The sequence below is a fragment of the Halictus rubicundus genome, chromosome 11, assembly GCF_050948215.1.
Source record: "Halictus rubicundus isolate RS-2024b chromosome 11, iyHalRubi1_principal, whole genome shotgun sequence".
Classification (NCBI taxonomy): domain Eukaryota; kingdom Metazoa; phylum Arthropoda; class Insecta; order Hymenoptera; family Halictidae; genus Halictus; species Halictus rubicundus.
Genome location: NC_135159.1, coordinates 12172679 through 12192332, shown reverse-complemented (window position 1 = coordinate 12192332; position 19654 = coordinate 12172679). Strand labels below are relative to the sequence as shown.

At 45.4% G+C, this 19654-nt stretch overlaps 1 protein-coding gene and 1 non-coding gene across 2 annotated transcripts in view; both read right to left on the bottom strand.

Annotated features, from left to right (window-relative positions):
- Positions 1-9689, bottom strand: part of LOC143359058 (uncharacterized) — a 116707-nt gene extending 107018 nt beyond the window's left edge. The window contains exon 1 of the mRNA XM_076796714.1: positions 8788-9689. The gene's annotated coding sequence lies outside the window, so the exon portion shown is untranslated. The remainder of the gene's footprint in view (positions 1-8787) is intronic.
- Positions 9690-14340: 4651 nt separating this feature from the next.
- On the bottom strand, positions 14341-14423 carry Trnal-cag (transfer RNA leucine (anticodon CAG)). Its single transcript has one exon. It is a non-coding gene; the product is annotated as a tRNA-Leu (tRNA).
- Between the last annotated feature and the right edge of the window lie 5231 nt (positions 14424-19654).

Here is a 19654-nt window from a genome sequence, read left to right as displayed (position 1 = left end):
TTTCATAATCTAGGAATATTGAAGTCGCCAAGTTGGTCAGGGACTTTTCTAGGGAAATAAAAATGTACACTTTGAGCTGTGGGGTTTTGGTTGGTTCATAATCTAGGAACATTGATGTCACTAGATTAGTCACTAGTTTAGCGAATTTTCTAGGGAAATGAATGACTACCATTGGGAATTTTTTCTAGGGAATTTCAAAAGCACATCAGCTGCTTCAATCAACAGTATTAATAGTTATGCTATGGTGATAGCTGTGGTATTTCCGTTGATTATGGGGTTATCCGCAGTCTAGGGATATTTACGTGACTAAATTGGTCAATGGTTTAGTGAATTTCCTAGGGAAAATTACTAGAGCACAGGTTGATGCGAAGAAAAGACTCACTATCGTCACAGTCCCGAGACCCCAGCTGCAATAAAGGTCAATAACTATTTGTCTGACGACGTGCTTACGCAAGTGTCGGCTAGGTGCCAGGTATTTCTGGCTGACACGTTCCCTAGGGGTCACTAGATTAACCGAAGTAGACGGGAATTAACGTCGATTTCCTCCGATCCAGACAGAACTTCTTCTGTGTTGCTTTACTCGAATAACTCTTATATCGTTGGACAGGGTAGTGGGGGTAATCGAAAGTTTTGCATTTTTAGGTTATGTGTATGACGTGAATTAGGAAGGTTTCCGGTTTGCCGAGGTTCCTCTGTCGTCGCCCATGTTGGATTATGTGTCAAGTTTGACTCGATTTCTCGGCGAGAGATCTAAAGGGGGGAGGTGCGGCAATGGACCTAACGGGGGGAGACGCGGCGATCCGGCGTAATTCTCCCGTAACCGCGCGTTTACCGAGAAAAGGCCGGTCAAAACACTCTCCCGTGAAATTGGGACGCGTGCCTATTTTTCGGCGCGTGACGCAATCAGTATGCACCGCGGGTGCATCTTTGCCCGGCCGGATGCTTTCCACTCGATCAGTAGCCGGCCGGACCAGGTCACCACGGCGAACATTTAATTTTATCGTGTTCGGACACCCTGTGGCCGCCATCTTACCCTCCGTCACACGAATCTTCCGTTTGAACAAAAACAACAAAAAAAAAAAAAATGCATTGTACCGACGGGGGAAAAATTTCAAAAAAATTTTCTCTGGTTTCAAAGATATCTAAAAAAAAATGTATATTGCCCTCCATTTTTGAATGCGTTGTTTAAAATAATTTTTTGGCAGTAAATTTTTTTATGTGCAAAATCAAAATGTGTTTGAAATATGTTCTACATTTTTCGCTGAATCTCACGGACTAGAGAATTGTTTAGCCAATACGTTCAATCGAGAACATGTTTGAGAAAGAGTTGGTCAGACTGTTGCAACAGGGAAATTGATTGAAGTTGCAATGAATGTGTCGTTGCATTCGGTCGGGTACCGTTGACCCGGCCGTGAGCAACGATGTTGCAAGCCGGGAATTAAATTTACGCGAGGCCAACCGCGTCTCACCTCCGGCCAGTGAAAACAATCACGGTCTGTTCAAACAATCCCGAACAAGTTTGTTTCCACTCGCCTTTTTACCGCCAAGAAATCCGCAGTTGAACTTGATTTCTCGGTCGACCCCTAACTCCGTTTCACGCGGAACATATTCATTTCATACCAATTCTCAGCTCATTTCTGTTACCTCCAATTAATATGTGACAACTTAACAAACAAAAATTAGAAAATAATTGTTTGTAAGGCAAGTGCTAAATTCCCTAGAAATCCCTAGAATACAGATTCGCCTGGCAATCTTTTTATAAATTCAAGCTTGAATTCTTACATTCTGTCTGTTGATAACCTGGGATTAGGACATAACCTCTCTGGTCGTAAAAAATTCCCTAGCCCTGCCACGTATTTCCCCTAGGCCCGAGAATTCTCGACGTTTCCCTGCCGTGGTTGGAACGTCGCGTTTTAAAAGGATCTCGGCGAGCGGGCTGTAATCCCTTCGGTAAAGATCTGCTCGCAAATGCCTCGGTGGCCTGGTTAAAAATGCATTTCTGTGCGAGAAGGGTTTCCCCGTCCCAGCAGGGGGATACCCATGCTCGGATTCAGCCAATAAACAGAGGTCGGTAATGCAGAGAGCCCGGAGACTTCGGTCGGTCAAACAGAATCGAATGACAGCTCAAATATTGGAATATCGAGACGCTATCGACCCCCGCCAAAAAAGTAAAATGCAAAACCACTGGCATTGGCTCAATCCTGGGTCAACAGTCATCGCCCCCCCCCCTCCCCCACCTCTCCAACCATGTCAATTACTCAGTAGATCCATCTTTAGCGGGAAGATTCAAACTTTGCGACAATTCTACAATAAAATGTCACAATAAATTAATGTCTTTAATTTCGTAATACTTTGTTAATATAACAAAGGAGTTGAAAACAAAATAAAAATAAAGTTAAAAAATTATTTCTATAAAATTCGTATTATTAAACGAATTACTTTCATATGGTTTAGCTAGATTGATAGGAATGAGTGCAAGAAAAATTAAATTTCATTAATCTGGATTAAAAGTCGAGTTCACTGTACCGGTGTGCGCATGCGCAACAGAGAAAATCGGTTCAGAACGATGAACCTACCCGCCGACAAATGCCAGAATATCCGCTGAAACACTCTTTTCCTCCTCCTGAGTGTTTCGCGAAGAGTAAACACCGTTGACTAAATATTTTCCTCGGCCGTGTACTCAGTTGCATGACGAGAGAAAGAGAGGAAGGTAAACAGGTGCGGAACAATCCTGATAATTTGACGAAACACCGGCCGACAAGAGCACTTGTAATTTTCTGCGGACTTTTTGCTCGTGTCCGTCTTCCTTTGAAATTAAGCTATCCATTTCGAAAGTCTCTTGACATCAAGGGGACTTTGTACATGCGTAGGAAAAACGGCTCGACGGTAAACAAATTTTTTCTTTCATTCCGAAGCCTCTTTCAACGTTTTTAACCACTTTCACGAAGAAAGCAAAACCATTAAAATGTTTTTCAACGATTCAGCTTTCTCTTCATTTTTTTTTTCAACCTGAAAAGCAAGAGAATTTTCTTGCCGAAAATTCAAAAGCTTCTCCAGACACTGCATTCTTTTTCCCAATTGCTATTTAGGTCCCCTTTATTTAGAAAAATAATTAATTTTTAGGTGTGCATACAAATGTTTGGAGGTGTGCTACTAAAATTGCGATAACTCCGAAGATGATAATTACTTTTACACGAAAAAATTTGTACGTGTGTCGGAAATATTGTTAAACAAGTATGCAAAATTTGAAATTTTTCTCTCCAGTAGTTTCTTTGGAAAAAATTCGCGAACCGGCCGGTGTTTCGTCCAGGATATGAGGACCCCTGAAAGAGGGGTTCAACCGCGGAGAAATGATTTGTTCGTGGGCGTAATTCGAATACGCGGTAACAAGTACTTCCCCAGTCAATTGATTCAATTGATATAACCCCGTAATGTGCCGTGTGTATCGCAAATACCGGACGAAAATTCGCCACTTCTTATATTTTTCTATTTTTCTTTTTGTTTTTGCGTCGGAGTTGCGCGACGCGACGGTGCATTAGAGCCCCATTGTTCCCGATACAGAGAAAAAGTAATGGCCCCTCCACTCGACGGGCCATTATTTCGATTCCATTTACATTTTCAGGATTTCGCGTTTCGCGAAACCGCGCCGAATTAGACTTGGCCTAGTTTCGAGTTGGACAAACATTGCCCGACTTTGAATTATCGCCGCGCAACTTTCCGCTACTCGCTGCTTCTCCCACCCCCGGCACCACCGGCTCCACCCCCCTGCGCCTCACGCCCCCTTCCGCAGAGAAAATGGCCCTAGGTATGCACTCTTCCGCCGCTACAAATCTTCGTCACACAACTTTCGTACGTGGATTCAGCGGTGCTCAAACGATGCGAAAAGAGCCGATACATTTTCAAAATATTTAAACAACTTTCACTGTCAGTCATTCTTAATCGCAAGTTGGACTGAAAAACAAGTCCTCGGTTCGTATTTTCCATAACTCCTCAACGACATTTCTATGCATCGAAAATAAAATATTTAAAATATTTCTTTTGATTCGATCTTCATTTCAATAATAATTTGTTGGACAAAAATTTCATGAAACTCTCATTTCATACGATTTATTACAACATTTTCACATCGAAGTGACCTTAATCAAACGCTGATTCTGGGAGACAGGAAATTGTTAAAAAGATTTCATAAAAATGTCATCAAATACTGACTCTAAAATGATTACAAAAATTCCGTTGAAAAGAGAATCGTACTAAAGATTAAGAGCGGTGCCAAATTATAGTAGGCTACGTTTAAGTGTCACGAAAAAGTCCGCGCGAGTGATCGGCCGAGATTTTCTGCGGCAGCGAACGAAACCGAGAACGCCAAAGGCTGTTTCGTTTCCTTTTTTCCCTGTTGTTCGAGTCGGTGAGCGGCACGGTTACGTAACAGAATCGTCGGCGACGACAACGACGACGGCGGCAGAAAACTCGCCGCGGTAGAACGCGCGAGCCATGCCCGCTTATCTCGTCCCATTCTCGTGCCGCGACACGACATTGGAGGCCGTGGATGTGCACCGTGATAATGCACGCTGTTATCGGTCCTCACGGTGAGCCAGTATCTCTTTCTCTCTCTCTCCCTCTCTTTCTCTCTTTCTCTGGCGACCGAGCCTACTTATCGAAACGCTATCGATGTAGCATCGGATAAAACCGCGACGGCGGTTCGACGCCACAGATCTCTCCCCGAGCATTTTCGAAGAATTATAGGCGGACGGAAAAATCAACGATCGACTGACGTCGTGTCCGCGGGACGCCTGCGACACCCCAATTGCGGGAATCCCATTTTCTAGGGACTTTTCTCGACTGGGGACCCTGCACGAGGGTGTTTCGGGGAATAACTAATTTCATAGCTTGGTGAGACTAGGAAACTGCTAGGAGGAATTTGAGTCTTTGGGGAATTGTGAGGCACGTGGCTAACTTCTAGGGATTTCTTCATATTTCCTAGGGAATTTTGTACCTAGGGATATATATGAAGTAACTGTTACTAATTTTACGGTTTATTAGATCTACTAAAATATTAGAAGGTGGTCAGTCCCCTAGGGGAATTGTGAAGCGCGTGGACCACCGGCTAGGGTTTTTTCACATTTTCTAGAAACTTTGTTGAATAAAAAAATTTATTGAAGTAACCGGTAAAAGGATCAGTCTTGAAAGTTGATCACAGTTCAAAGGTTCATGTTCTTGTGAAATGATTATTAAATATGGATGTTCTAGGTTTTCCCCTAGGCGTTCCTTCTAATGATTAGTAAAAAGCGTAGATCACTGAAACTTTTTCCAGGATACGAAAAACTGGTCGGCAATATGGAACACGTGGTGACTGTGAATATCTACAAACTCGTGCATTAATTTATGAACAATACGACTTTTTCAAATTTCCCTAGGCATTCTGAAAGACGAATAGCGAGGTATAACAATTAGTATAAACGTGATTCTTCATGATTTATGGAGAACCAGACTGAACGTAAAAACATTGAGAGATAAGTTGTAATTACAATTGCAAAATTGTATATAAATAGTATACGCAATTAATTACTTTATTTAATTAATTGTGATTTCTATGCACGGCTACGGTTTTTAATTCTCCCCAGATCCTGCGATTCTATTAATACGGTTGCATTAATTTACATGCTCACCACGAGTACGATAAAAAGGGAAGAAAGAAAGATAATTTGTTGCGCCCAGACTACTTTATTATTTATTAACATGTTCATTACCCACAGACCTATGTGTCTATCATAATGATTCCACAGAAAAAGTGAATAAGTCGTACTGAGTCAAGGACAATCATTATCGTGACAGCCGTTTCGAAGTTAATGATATTTCTTTCCCCGATGCAGACAAAAACTAAGTGGACTTTCAGGTTTGCCAATTACTAGATACTATCACTAGATTCACAGATTTCAGATTTTTTAATATTGCAACTACTGTCATCAAAATTCGTAACCGTTAGCAACTAGTCCTAGTGACAACGGTAGACCTAGTGACAATACCATAATTCCCTACACCAGAATACTGAAAGGTATTCATAACCTCTTACACTCAAGACGAATATTAAGATATTACTTTTCCCCTAAAATGATTACGGTTTATACAAAAATACTAAACAAATATTTGTAGGCTCCTACAGTCAAGACGAATATTGAGACGGAAAATAAAATCTACTGGTTCGTGTCGTAAGGAGCAGACGATCTCGAGAAAAAAAAATGGCAACTGGCTCGTGAGCATTATGCAGAGCGTATTCTTCGGAAACGTGTCTTGTTCGCGAGAAGATCCGCCTGGAGGACGTTAAACAACCGTTTCCAATCCCGAGCCCAGTCGGATTCGTTTCAATCAGCAACGATATCTGAAGATTTAAATTTCCAAGTGGCGGCGGCCAGTCGTTAAATTTGAATTTGTAATCAGAACGGACTCGTTTCGACGAACACTTCTGCTGCGACGAGTCGTCACGCAGCTCGCGGCTGTGCCTTCCAAGCTCGTTTCTGCCTTTCCCCTGGCCACGATCGCGAAAGATTGCCTCAGATTCGAAGCAAAACGAACGAAATCCTGTCTTGCGCCTACGAGACAAAGAAACCGGGTCATAAAGTCCCTAGATACCGCCCGAAGGTTGGCCGCACTGCCTGAGACACATGAAAAATTTGGGACTTACAGATAAACTCTAGGACGCATGAAAAATGTCACAAAAAAAAAAAATAGTAAAAAATTTTGTTCATGCAAAGTGACTCAGGGCCCAGAAATATCATGATACGTCCCTGACTGCTGTGGTGTGGCATACCTTAGATTTTGGCGGGAACCGTATGTTGACACTAGACTGCTTTCGTCATCGGTAACACCGAGAGGTTATGTTGTAACGTTATATCCCTAGTCAACAATCTTGTATTTTTTAAATCTAGGCAGAAGTTTAGAAAAGTAACTACAAAGTTCCCTATAGCTAAACACATTATTCAGAGACCCTTGTAACTAAACTTGACAGCATGCTAGATCAATAAATCTTCAAAACACATTAAAAGATCAGGAAATTCGATTTAAAACGCGAAACAGGTGATGAATTATTGTTGCATTCGGTTGCATTCTGGGTAGATGTTATCGGACTGTCACATCAATTAATCATGTCTCCACTCTGGGTAAAATAGAAATAGAGTGTTTTAGATTGGGCTAATCGAAGTTGAGAGACTCGCTGGAAAAAAGTCCCTAGACAACATTTTCCTCGCGAAAAAACTAACCTACAAGGTGAGAAATTTATGTCAGTCGGTCGTGTGCAATTCATTTCGAAGGAACTCGTTAGGGATCCGTCAAATTACATTTGAAATACAACAAACGACTCGCTGTTGTCAGTGATGCAACATAGTTGCATTATCCATGGTCATTGTCATAACCAATCGCGTGCGTCCTCTAGATGTGCTTTTCCTTTCCGCCCGAACGCTGCGGTGAGCACGGACGCTTACCGCGACGAATATTTATAAAATTAAAGTTTTATGCTAAAATCGACTCGATCTGTCATTACGTCGTGTTCAGTCAAGTGTTTAATCAGCACCGAAGTAATTATCCGGTGTAGTATATCTCGCGCGGCAATGTCACGAGTCGCTGCATTGCATCGGCGAAAAGTTTGGTTAAGTTCGTAATTATAGGGACGCGAATTCCTATTAATAACATTCATTCCATCCACAAAAATACGCAATTGCTACCCAGCTGCGTTAGTTGCACAAAATTATTTCCGTTTCCACAGTACTCGAAATGTTGCAAAATATCGTTCACACGGTGCATACTGATTAGGTTATGCTAGCATCTGGTCATCGATAGGCTGAGGAATTTTGTGTACGTAATTGTGGTCTAATTTAAAAGAAATTTCTACGAAAGAGAACGGACGAATATACCAAAATTTATTGGTCTGTTGTTCTTCCAAGTTGCTTTAATTTTTTGTCTATTTAGAACAAAAGAAGTTGCTTTAATTTTTTTTTTCTATTTAGGACAAAAGGGACGTGACGTCGCCATTCGCAGTAAAAACGTCGTTCCCGGTGGTTTTCCTCGAAAAACGCGGGCCAGCGTCGAGGCCGACCTACTCCGGTCCCCGATGCGACCTCGGCGCGCACATTCGTTCACGAACCTACCTCACACTTCGCCCCGAAGAGGACAGATGTAAACAAAACTCGGTGTCCCATAAACCGGCGGTCGCCGCCGGTTTCGCGGGAAAGAAATGCTAATTTTTCTCGAGGCTGACAGGCGTTCGTAAAGCATTTTAAATACGGTCACAATTGTTCATAAAACACTTTAAATATGGCCACGACTCGCCAATAATTGGCCAGGGGGCACTATTTATAACTGACGGTGCTTTTCATTAAAAATTACACGAATTCACACGGGATTACACCGTAGACCAGAGGAAAGCATTAGGGGAATAGAAAAACATAGTCCACTAATGGGTTTTTGAGTGTTCCTGCCTGCCAACACCTGAGCTGCATTGATAAGAGGCAGTGGAAATTTGCAAATACGCTGAAGGGCTTAACATACATCAGTACAGTCCAATAGAACCACTGTTCAAGAAATAAAATATGATTTACATGCGGGTTTGATCACTCGGGTTACCACCGATCAGAAGACAATAGCTGATAGCTGCGTTACCGCGATGTTCGAGGTATAAAAAGCTGATCCTCGGTCACTATAGTGCAGTAAACAAGAGTCTCCCCGAGGATAAAGCGATTTGGGTCACGGTAGCCGGGTACACGCGGTCGCCGCACCGAAAACTTTAGGGATACTCACATAACGAAGAGGTAGACACCGTGAAATCCTGTTGGGCCGGCGCGGTCCGACACGTTGGTCCTTCTCCCAGGCTCTTGGCCCGTTCGAAAACACTTGCACAAGGTATAACACGTGTACCCGCACGTCACTGCTGTTCAACGAGATCCCTCGGCCAACCGTGCTCGATCCCCGGGGTCGTCTATCTCTCGGGGGCCATGCACCACGCGAAATGATGTAGGAGAGGTACAACGATCACGAAAATCCTCTGGCACCGGTTTCGTTCGTTCGGCCGGCCTCGCCTCGGGAAACCACGGGGCGACCCGTCGTCGTTGGTCTCCGTCGTTTTCGTCGATGCTCGTTCCCCTCGCCGCCACTCGATCCACTCTCTCACTCTCTCTCGCTTTCTCACACTCCACCTCTCTATTTCTCTTTCTCTCTCCCACGCTCTAGCCACACACACACACTCACACTCTCTCTCTCTCACACACACACACTCTCTCTCCCCCTCTCTGTTTCTCCTCGGGCAACGACGGCAATAGACAGACACCGGTGGTGCACGATTTTCAAGTTGTTGTTGTTTTTTTTTTTCTTTCGCTTTCAGTTCAACCGTGTGTACGTGCTCGTGTGTCTTGTGTGTGTATATTTTTGTGTGTTCGTTTGTGTCTCTGTGTGTATACCCGAACTTTTTGAAAGGCTGTTGTGTGAAACAACCTTGGACCGTCTTCCGTCCGACTGACACGACCGCAAAGAATCGATGACGGGAGCCACCGAGGCCGACTAATCGCAGCGGCAGGCGAAAAACGGGCGAACGAGACAGGCCAAAAAGACGTTTTTCGTGGCGATTACGCACGGCTTACGGACTCCGCTCACCGCTGAGAGTGCAAGAGCGCGACTGCGGCGCTCGACGCTGCTTATGCGCCGGCCGCGTGATTCCCTTCCTCGCCGCCGTCCTCGACAGTGGCGCCACTGGCGCGTCCACAGAGCCACTGCCCCGCGAGAGCAGACGCGCGCCAGAGGAGAGAGAGACCGAGCACACGACCACGAAAATTTTCGGCCCCCGTCGGCCGCGGCAGCCCGCGACGCGACAACGGCCGAGCGAGTCGAGTCGAGTCGAGTCGAGACGAGTCGGGACGAGTCGAGTCGAGTCGAGTCGAGCACGACTCGGTGGCGGCGCGACCCGACGCGACCCGAGTCACAGACTTTCTTTTTCGTCGGCGCGCCGCGACTCTGCTCCGCGCGCGCCAGTGAAACTGCTGCCCGCCAACGAGCTGATGCATGGGAACCGACGACACGCGAATGCCCGTGCGGCCTGCCGTCAGGGGTCACAGCCTGCCTGCCGGCCCTTCGACACTGTTTGTTATCGATCTCCGTTCCGAAGAACCTGTACCACCAATTGCCTTATGAACAAATTGGGTAACTCTTCCAGTAGACCACTTGCGGCCAGTTCGCGGGAACAGGTGTGCACGTGGCTCCACTGGTAAGAGTTTGTCTGTTGTTCTTTCCAGGAAGGTTTACTATCGGGTAACATTTAGGACAGAAATGAGAGTGGGTGGAGGGATTCAGAGAATTTGAGAACATCGGTAATGAATTTATTAACCGGACGGGACACTCTGACGCGCGAGTGTCCGCCTGGACGGGGAGGCTTGGGATCATGTTGCTTGGGCTCAATGCTTGGGCTGCTGTCCGCAGACACGCGTCCGCAAAGGGTTAAAATTGTTAAAGGAGAAAACCTGTTTTTCGCAATTGCCTAGTCATCAGCCTCGACAGGCTAATGTCGTCAGCGCCTGTTTGCGGAAAAGAGCCCACGGAGAATTCGAAAAACTGAACGTCGGTGCCAGAGAGCACCTATTTCAGCGAATCGTTCAAAGGCGCGCCTTTGATGTCAAGAATACTCGCTGCCAAGGCAGACACCGTCGGGCAGCGGTCGCTTTAATAATGCATCGTTGACGCAAACACCTCTCGGCGGCGTGGTCGTTGTTGGCCGTCGTACATTCTCGAAAAGCGTCCGTTCGGCAGCCCGGCCGAAATGAGTCAGAACGGCAAGCAGCGTTTCAGAAATCGCGCGACACACCGTCGCGTCCGAGTTCATTGCTTTGCTGGTCAATAACCATCGCGGCTCACCGTCAAAACAAGCGGAGCCTTTATTAATTTATAGCGAGTGACTCAATAGCCCGAGCGGAGGCAACCCGAAGCTGGCTGAATATCGCGGACGGCTGCGACATTATGCTGCGCCCGGCCGATGAATATAATTTCCTTGGGCGCAACAGCGGCTCGTAAACACCGAGTTCTTGCATTATGTTAAAAAATTACTGACCACGGTCGACAGTGACCTGCGTGACAGTCGCCGCGGCGAATCAATTACAGGAGGTACGCACAAGGTGGCATAACATGATTAAACATGCTAATGCAAGGTACTCGGTGTAAACTGTTCAATGTTGTGTGACGAGGATACGGTACCACGAACCTAACCCGGACCGTGAACTTCGTATGACCTTGAAGCCAGACAAGACTTTTTAGAGTGATCCCGCTGAAACGAATGCCAGTGGCTCGAATAATTTTGAATAGAATGAATAATTAGGAGAGGGCGTGGAATAACAAGCAGCCTTACATATCGTAAATAACTTTTACGATACCTGCACATAAATGGTTACATGTTTTCACTAGTACCTCTTTCTCAGGTGCGGTACGAATTATTCAGAAAGAAACATTTTGCGCTATCCTGGAAGAAATTCGCAAGGATTGCCCTTTCGCGGTGTCGTAAGCGGAGTTACCGGTCGAAGCCCTGGAAAAACGGTGGCCGAAGAGGTGGTTGCAGGGACAGCCAGGTGGGACAGTCATGCGATTCTCGGGCCACGTGACTGACCTACCTTGAAAATTGGGCCACTGGAACAGCGAGGCCTGTCGGCTGGGTGAAAAGCGTCCGGGCTAGAGCGTTTCCCGCGGAAAAGCTTGTCCCGGGCGGGGCGGGGAGGGAGGGTGCTGATCCGGGGCCCCGTGGCGCTATTTACCATTGCGAAAATTTCGCGAGGCAGCGTCGTCGTTAGAGTATAAATAAGCGGTAGCGCTCACGTTGGATACGCGAACGAGAGGAAGAGGAGACGAGGGCGAGAAGCTGTTGGAAGGTTGGTTGCATTCTCTCGGCAATCTGTGGTAGGAGGCATGTAGGACGAACGGATGGAGAACACCAGCGCGGAGAGCTCGCCTCGCCGATGTTCCGAGAGGCAGGCTGGAAGAGGAGCCGCGAGCGAGTGGGGAGAGACAGAAGTGCGAGAGGCAGAAAGAATGGCGAGCGAGAAACACCGCTGGATTCACCTGAAGTGGGAGTAGGACGGATAAACCGAGCAGCGGCGAGGTCGTTAGGCGAAAGAGGACGCGCCGAGAAACCGAGAGAGAGACAACGGCGAGACTGGCGAGTCTTGGACAAGTGAAAAACAAAAGTGCATCTCGGCAAGATGGCCGTCGCTTGAACGACTCTCAAGGTTACGCGCGCGCACGGCATAGGGGAGAACGGAGAAGCGGCCGGGCTATGGTGTATGTGTGCCAGCCGATTGCCTTTAAACTTTCATGTGGGCCCCGTTAGTTATTTTGACAAACACCACCACCACCACCCGGACACACTCGGATCTGCAACCAGGGTTGCAGGCCCTGCGACTTCCGGTTGCAGAGGTGTTCTGAGCAATTAGGCACCTGGTGTACGCTGGTGGTCTGTTGTTTAGTATTGTTGCGACGGTGTTCTTGGAAATGTGGTAATCATGCATTTCTTGAATGCTTCGTCAAGATGTGCGTTGAAGTTAGACATGAGGACGTAAGTATGCTGAAGACACGGTGCGAAAGGTGCGATAATCGTCCTGTATGATGTGCTTATAACAAATTTTGTGTACAGCACAGACTTGAGCAACCCTCATACCGTTCATCATTAAGCTAACAGCGTAAGTATTATTTTCAAGTTTAAGTTAATATTATAGTGATCAAAAATACAGTGTAGGTTCTGCAAATCTGACCTAACAGTGCGAGCGTTACATTTTAAGTTCCAGCTAAAAATGTGGTGTTTGAAAATTCAGTGAAGGTCCCATAAACCTAACCTAATGTTGTGAGTGCTGCATTTTGAGTTCCAGCTATAAATATAGTGTACGAAAATTCAGTGAAGGTCTCATAAACCTAACTCAAAAGTGTGAGTGTTAAATTTTGAGTTCCAGCTAAAAATTTAGTGCTGAAAAATACAGTGAAGGTCCCCAGACCAACGTCAACAGTGAATTGCTGCTAAAATAAATATTTTAAGCATGAAATCGAATGCTTAAAAATCCGGTGTAGGCTCCGGAGGCTCAACGCAACAGTTTAGGGGTCGGATAAGGTGTTGCATAAAACTGTATCGTGCTTTTCAGCTCGGCAACACGTTCGTTTCACCTATCCTCTCGCCTTACGTTACCCCTATTCTCATCTACGCTCTAACCAAGGTTACCGCCACCACCACTACCACCGGCAACCTCATCCTCATCCTTCAGACACACGAGCGCGCGCGCGCACGCTCCCACACACACACGTACGGGACCGGCAGAGTCCAGTGAGAAATGGCACAGGAATGCGCGAGCATAAAACGCGAACGCGTCGCGCGGAATCGGTGCACTTGCTTCTCTCTCGCGAACCTCCATCACGAAATCGTAACGTCGAACGACGAAATTTACGACCGGGGGAACCGCTGGAATGAAGATTCGTCGGCTGCTCTCTCACTCGCTCTCTCTCTCTCTCTCTCTCTCTCTCTCTCTCTCTCTCTCTTTCTTTCTTTCGCTACTGCTGCTGCTGCCTGCAACTGCGAATCCGTCCCGGAGACCCGGCCTGAGAACATGCACTCCGCAGGCCCCCCTGATGCAACTGCACCGGATTCTATGGAACTTATTAAAACGCGATCCGAGGAGATTGCAGATTTTTTTGCGACCGAGTATAGACCCTTGCGTCAGCCGATTATTATTTACTGCGATCCTGCCGGCTTCTGCGCGGCCAGGAATCTGCAGGAAGAATGCTCGTGGCGATCTTCATCGAGATTTTTAAATGGAAGTACAGTCATTTAATCGAAAATGTGCATTTCGATGACTTTCACTGAAAGGTGACTCTATTGACGCAGAATGTAGACAATTTCTAGAGTATCCAATGTCTGTCCACAGAGATGGAATAAGATGTAAATATTCTGTTTTTAGAAATACCAAAGGATATTTAATGGAAAAATAAATAAATTTGTACAGGTAAAATTCGCAAATTATTGAAAATCGTCCAATCCTAAAAATAACCTGAAATGTGGCAAATAAATTATTTACAAGTCTCGTAATTTGTTCAAATGATAAAATAAATTAAATTTCCTCCAAGATGGATGATAAAATATGCTAAACAATATTATGCAAAGAAAGATGGGAGGAGACTACAGTCTCCAGCGTTATGTAACCTTGATTTGGGTCACCGGCGAGTACACAAACCGTCGAAAAAAATGGTTTATCGTTGACTAACATCGATCGAGCTATGCAGATCAGATCAGCGAGGCGTGACGACGCGAGAAATGTAATTATACGTGTAAAAAAAAAGATTTGTCAGAAGTGGGATTCGAACCCACGCCCACAGAGTGGACTGCGACCTGAACGCAGCGCCTTAGACCGCTCGGCCATCCTGACATGTCGGTTCGCATGTCGTAAAGAAGAAAAATCAACGGAACACGGCGTTACTATGCCGAGAAACTGGTCTGCCGTACTAAATTTACCTACGAGCTAGGCGAAAATAGCTCCCCGAGATGCAGCCACGGAAGGTTTCAAGCAATCCGCCGACAAACAAGTTTTTTCCCCCACCCAATTATTCCGTGTCCAGCGGCACACGTCATCGAAAATCGTTGCACCCGGCTTGAATTGCGAAGGGGAGCACTTCCGATGCACACTTGCTGCTTTAAATGTTGCGGTAGGTCGGAATGTTGACCCTAAACCCACCAACCGGGCGGTCCTTCATTAAAAAATTACAAAATATTTGAAATATTTTCGTTTCCCTCCTCTTGAACTCTTTTAAAAAAACTACTCATTCTCGCTTTGTTTCAAAAAATTTTTTAAAAATTATTTACTGCTTCCCCTTTGTCTCAAACATTTTTTAAAAATTGTTCACTGCTTCCTCTGTATCTAAATACATATTTTTTAAAATTATGTACTGCCCTTTTACCTAAAAATATTTAATGAAATGTATTACTTCCCTTTTGTGTGAAAATATTTTTTAAAAATTATTTTAACTAATTTAGTGCCTCCTCTTCGGCTGAAATAGTCTTTGCAAATTATTTATTGTTCCGTTGTCTACAAATATTGTTCCCTTTGTCAAACCAGATTACGCATTGTTAAAATGTTCGTGTAATTGTTTTGCGATATCATTCTAGCGTGGTCTACCTCAATTTCTAGAGCTCTACCGAGCGGTATCGAATCACCTCGATTTCCCATAACTCAATGAATGACAACGAGTGTTTTCGCCGGCGTAGACCCAAAGAATGAATGGCAGATGCGTCGGCGATTGCTTATCTGTCCCGAAACCCTTATCAATCGTTCAACTCTGCAATAGCATGACCGATGACAAACAGAAGTGCGAGCTCGATCGATCGGGTGAACCGCGAAGCCGGACTTAATAAAATTCATCAATCGTTGTCAACGGGGTGGCGGGCGACACCCCGCGTTGAATCTCAAAAAGGGCTGCACCTCTTTGAAAAGCTGAAATTTCTATTGGATCTGGCTGGCCTAGTGCCATAGGGTATCGATGCACCGATACCTATTTTCAATTTCGAAATTTCATCGTCCGTCACCGAAACGACGGTCTCTTGGCCTTCCCTAACCTCAAAAATTGCCTAAAATCCCCAAACAATAGGCATACCTGCTTAAAATATTACTAGGTCCTAGAATGTCACGTCATATTTCGAATTTCTTCACTAAGTTGGTGGTTCCTTGACTTAAAAAATTCCCCAAAATCCCAGCTAGGGGATTCACCTGGTGAAATGGCACTGGAACCTGTAACATCACAAAAAATAATGGAACCTCTGTCTTCCTGTTGTCTCAAGAGCTACAACATTCTGTGAAATCACCAAATACAGGAGTTCCAAATACCGGACTTCCCCTTGAAAATTTCCTAGAACACATATGGCAAGACTGACGAAAATGTTACTAAGAAAATCATATCTAACCCACAAAATTCTTTGTCACTTGTCGAACCCATAAAAACCCTTCTGCATCGTCGAAATACCATTGGCCCTGCCTTCCCCTTGCCCGGATGGGTCCCCAAAATCCCTATACAAAGTCGAGGTCCGTGAAAAATGTTCCTAGGCCCGACAAGGTCCGAGCAAAATCGGTTTCGCAGTCGTTGCGCTAGTAGTCTCTCGCTAGACTCATGGAATTGCAGTTTCCGGTGCAGGGGACGACGCTATGCCCGCATTGAGCGTCGCTGCGTCTCAAGGCCGGACCGTCCGAGAGCTAAGGACGACGTTATGCTGCTACCCGTCCCCCCACGCCTCGCCCCTGATGCCGCCGCAGGCTCGTCCTCAGTTGTATGCATCTCCATGTTCGCCTCCGTGATCCCTCCTTTTGCTCTCCTCTCTTTCTTCTCTCCCTCTCTCGCTGCCCCCTCTCTTTCTCTCTCTCTATTTCTCTTCCCCCCACCCCTCGCCCTTCATCGCGGCCCGTTGCGTTCTACTCGCCTCCCCCCGAACCCCTCCACTTCCCCTAGCCGTCCCCCCTCTCTCTCTACTCTTCCCCCTCCCTCGCTCTTTCTCTCTCGCTCCGTAGCTCCAGGCTGCCAACCTCTTTCCCGCTCTAGCTCGAACGCAGCAGGCTCGGGCACATTCTATTTGTAATAACGCGAAAAATGATTTGATGCGATACATCATGTTCATTTTTTATTTCCCTGGTATAGCGATTCTATCAACTTGTTATTTTCATCGTGGGGATAACGTACGGAAAGCAATTTCATTCCGTGTTTCAATATAACACCGTGTAAAAATTGCTCACGATTTATGTTACTTTTAAATATCGCTTAGCACGGTTTCCGCACAACACGGACCGAATTAGCCGTGTTGCACGAGGCTTAGGGGTATATTGTGCGAGCAGTGCTCATGCGCGACTCTCGCCTCGACTTCTGCCGTGCATTATAAACGCAGAACGCGGCGTTTCCTACGGCCGGAAACAATTTACCCGGTTCTGGTGTCCCGTGGGGCACGAACGCGCGTTCGAAGGAGGACTTTTACGTCCCCCCGATCGGGACCCCCTTTTTACGGCCCTGGATAGGTCGGTTCTTGAGGGATTACCGGGTATACAACACTTGCGAATGATTGATACAATTTTCTATAAAGAAACCGTGGAGAAATTTGAATGCGGGCGTGACGTGGGTTTGAATTTCGCGCCGGTGCGGGGCGCCATTTTGGGAAACGTTACTGATCGCGAAGGCTGAGCCTTCGAAATATTTTAATCAATACATGTAGATCAATTATCGTATTATTATATACACGATTGCTACTGTTGTCGTTTTATTTAAATCCAGAAATATGTAGCACAATAAAGTACAATAAATAAATGTAAATAAAGTGAAAATAAATTATGGAAATAGATCCTATGACGGATTCAAGAAACTGTGCTTTATGCTATAGTTGTATTCTTTAAATAAGAGAAATATGAACCGTATACTAAACAAATATAAATAAATGGTTGAAGTGAAATATAAACGAAGTGATAGCTTTCGTGACGTACGTGGAAAACTACGAACAGTTTTATGTAATCGAAAAAATGAATAATTATTATTTTCTTGTAAGATGGTGACTGAGAAGATATGTTGAAACGATGCTGCACAGCTTGTTTTTATCATTTCTACGATCTTCGATTACTCGATTCCATGATTCGAGTCAATTAACCTTTTAAGTAAAACATCCAGAGTTCTGATTCGCTGTGGAACACTTACGATAAGCCGAATACCATAAGTCAGGACTTCTGCATAGCGAAGGTGAAGAACCAGTTCTGCTTTATTGCAAATTGAGATTCATTGCAAGGGATCTAGACGGTTTCAAACTTCAGTAACAGGAGAACCATCGAAGCTATCGAAACTGTAGCTACACTCTCAAACTATTATTTCGGTCACTGAAAAAAATCATATCTATAAACAACCACCGCTGGTAATATAAATAAACAAAAATCAGCCTAGCATGTTATCGCACGCTGTAACAATAAAACCGATCGCAATAAAAATTTGCAAACTACTGTAAATAAACTTCGAAAATGGCTCTAGAATTCGGTGTAAATTTTATGCGGATATCTTTAATAGTTTTTTTTTTTTTTCTTAATGTTAAATCTGTCCAGTTCGAGAGTTGTGGGATATGAAAACTTCAATAAAATATCGTTAACTGAATGTCGAAGCTACGATTTCAGAAGCTTCATTTGGCATTCAAGCAGTCCTTTGTTCGCCATTCAAGATTCGCAAGTTTACCGGAGCCGATCTAAATTTCAAAAGAGCCTGCTGCGAAAGCAACGAGGAGGATCAAGAGCGGTTCTTGATTAAAAGGGATCAAGATACACCGGATATCTTGCCCGGAGGACTCCAGATGCCTCGCGGGAAAAAATTTGCTGCATCAGTCCAACATTCGAAGCCTATTAGAAGGCCTTGGATACGGCACATGGCTCTCGTCGTCCACCTGTTTCACCGAAAACTAGGCGAGGAAAGAACGAGCGCGACCTTGGCGGTCGATCTGGCCACCGTTGCTCCTCAATTATCCTACGGGAATCCTTGTTACCACTTCCGGGAAGCGGTTGCGGGCGCCCGTGTTGCGTAACAGTCGCAATCACAACGCAAATCTACGTTTCGATCAGGAAATATGAAAAATTCCAACAGCAACACTGTCCAACAATTTCTTGAGCGTACTCAGCCAAAAATTAATAATGTAGCCATGAGGAATTTTTGCCTTTTTGATTTTAGCACAAAAATGTATAACAATACACCATTTTGAAGCGCGGAGTTCGCTCTACAGTCTGGTGCAAATATTTTCGCAATTTTGTATAATTTTTGGCACGCTGTCAAGGCGAAGCTGAAATAGAAAATTCGATTTGATCGGAGATGATGAGTTTTTGTTTAGATCGCGAGATATCGTTGGTAGTATGTTAGGCGAATGCGATGGTGTTTGTTTTTGCGAATGAGAAGTGGTGAATGGGGCCGCACCAGGAAATGAATTCGCAATGGTGGAAGCCCTTCGGCGAGCGTGCGCGACGCGATGGACGCGGCCCGAGATTCTGCAGCGGTTTCTTTCATACCGTGGACTTCCGTTCTATGCGCGGAATGCGAGTATAGTAACCCAGTGACATGTAAGGAATCCTAACGAAGCGATGCCCTTACTTCCTACACGCCGATGACTCAGTCGAGCCGCGCGAAAACGATGCAAGCACTTCCATTATTCCGAGCGGACGAGCGCGCTTCGACCGGTGGCCAGCCGACCGCGAAAAAAGAACCTGCCCGCCACTTTATGCGACGTTTTCCCGTTTAGATCAGTGACGAGCAACCTGCGGACCCCCAATTACACGCCACTGTCCCGAAACTTCGCGGCAATTCCCACAATTTCAAACCCTTCGTCCGGCACTTCCTTCAGGTTCGATGTTCTTACGTAAAAGTTGCTGCGCTCGCGCTGCGCGTTCTTGCCGCGCGTTGCGAAGTCGCAGGGCGATGTTGCGCGCAACATTGGGGGCAGTTTATGTCATCGCTTCGCCCGATTCGCATTTGTTTAGGAAATGGGGACTTTTGAATTGTACTATTTTTCCTTCGTTCCCGGTTTTCCCTGTCCGGAGACATTGATGTCGAAAAGAATTTTTGTCTCGGAAGGTACTTGTCCGATTTAAATGAATCTTTTTTTATATTA